Source organism: Coenobita brevimanus, chromosome 55, assembly GCF_032717465.1.
Source record: "Coenobita brevimanus isolate Jiangsu-jjx chromosome 55, ASM3271746v2, whole genome shotgun sequence".
Lineage (NCBI taxonomy): Eukaryota > Metazoa > Arthropoda > Malacostraca > Decapoda > Coenobitidae > Coenobita > Coenobita brevimanus.
The window spans coordinates 7,277,206-7,278,936 of NC_137008.1; the positions used below are offsets into that span (position 1 = coordinate 7,277,206).

Sequence of the window (1,731 nt, forward strand, 5' to 3'; positions counted from 1 at the left end):
TCAGCGCTGTCTTTATTGTAAGAATGGAGTGAACGAGTTTAGTAACTGTGTTGTCCTTGCGAAGAGGGTTATTACACAATTGGCAAAAAGTGTTTTCATTCACTCTTGAAAAGGTGAAGGGAGATGTCTTCATCGTATTCTGGCTAGGTAAATTTGTGTATCTCTGGTAACGGTACTCTTTGTGTCACGAATATGTGGAGGAGGTATATACATGCAGCATTGTGTCTAGGTGAAGATTTTGAAGTGATTGGGGGAGGGGTTAAGTGTTTGTACATATGTTTGGTAAGCGTATTCTCTCTTATTCTTTTTTTTTTTTTTTTTAGCTTTTCAATCTTAGCAAAACTGATCTGTACTTATAACCTATGCAAATATTGTTATTATCTGTTAGCCTTTGTTCTATTTTTCTTGAAGTCTGACCATGCTTATGGCTGTTGTAATGTGAGGCAGATACGGCTTTCATAACTGTGTACCGAAGAACTGTTACCGTCTCCAGACTATATATATATATATATATATATATATATATATATATAATCATCATCATCAGCCAGGTTAAAAAATTTGTAGAACCACCTGGGAACACCAGACGCTGTTGGCATAACGTTCTCCCTACGTGTCAAGTGGGGTTGGTGGAGGATTAGTGCGCCTCCCTGTAAAACAATTAACTCTAAGCCCTTGGCCACCCCGTTTGGGATACATGGCGTCTGGCAATGAATGATGAATGAAAATCATCAGCCGTTGAAGTCCACTGCAGGACCGGCCTATCCCTACCGAAACAGGGACGATACAGCCAATGTATCTCTACCCAGTGGTTTAGGCTGTCTGGTAGAGATGGTGTGTAAGGTGAGATGTGCTTCTAAGTGTATTTGTAGTGTTGGAGTGGCTTTGGTTGTGTGTGTAGTCTCTGAACCGAGTGTAATCGGCCCGCGCAAGCCAATTGGGTGCAAGCATACTTTACAGTATGCGACACTGATTCTACCACAGCACCCCTGATGTCCGCCAAGCAGTACGTGGCCAGGAGAACGCTCCCAAAATTTTTTAACCTGGCGGGGCGCGAACCCTTGTTCTCCAGTGTACGACACTTTACCACGGAGGTTCCATATATATATATATATATATATATCTATCTATCTATCTATATATATATATATATATATATATATATATATATATATGGCCAACGGCCATACCACGTTGAGTACACCGCTTCCCGTCCGATCAGCGAAGTTAAGTAACGTTGGGTCTGGTTAGTACTTGGATGGGTGACCGCATGGGAACACCAGATGCTGTTGGCATCCCTACGTGTCAAGTGGGGTTGGTGGAGGATTAGTGCCCCTCCCTGTAAAACAATTAACTCTAAGCCCTTGGCTACCCCGTTTGGGATACATGGCGTCTGGCAATGAATGAAAATATATATATATATATATATATATATCATCCAACGAATGAAGAAGTGAAGGAACGTTGTGGGGTAGGTGTGGATGTGGTTGAAAAGATTAGGAGAAATACACTGAGGTGGTTTGGACATGTGGAGAGAATGGAGAATGAAAGACTGACTAAGAGGGTGTAAGTGTAGGTGCGGGGGAGGGAGGGAGAGGGAGGGGTAGACCGAGGATGAGGTGGAGGGATGGAGTTGAGAGGTATATGAGGGAGGGGGTGAGTTGGGGGGAGGGAGTCAAATGGTGGGTGACAGAGTGACTTGGAGGCGTTTTGTCTGCGGCCACCCTTTGC

The 1,731-nt window shown here is 43.6% G+C and overlaps 1 non-coding gene across 1 annotated transcript; it reads left to right on the forward strand.

The window, feature by feature from the left end:
• Window positions 1-1,176: 1,176 nt before the first annotated feature.
• On the forward strand, window positions 1,177-1,295 carry LOC145401520 (5S ribosomal RNA). Its single transcript, XR_013897611.1, has one exon. It is a non-coding gene; the product is annotated as a 5S ribosomal RNA (ribosomal RNA).
• Window positions 1,296-1,731: the final 436 nt, after the last annotated feature.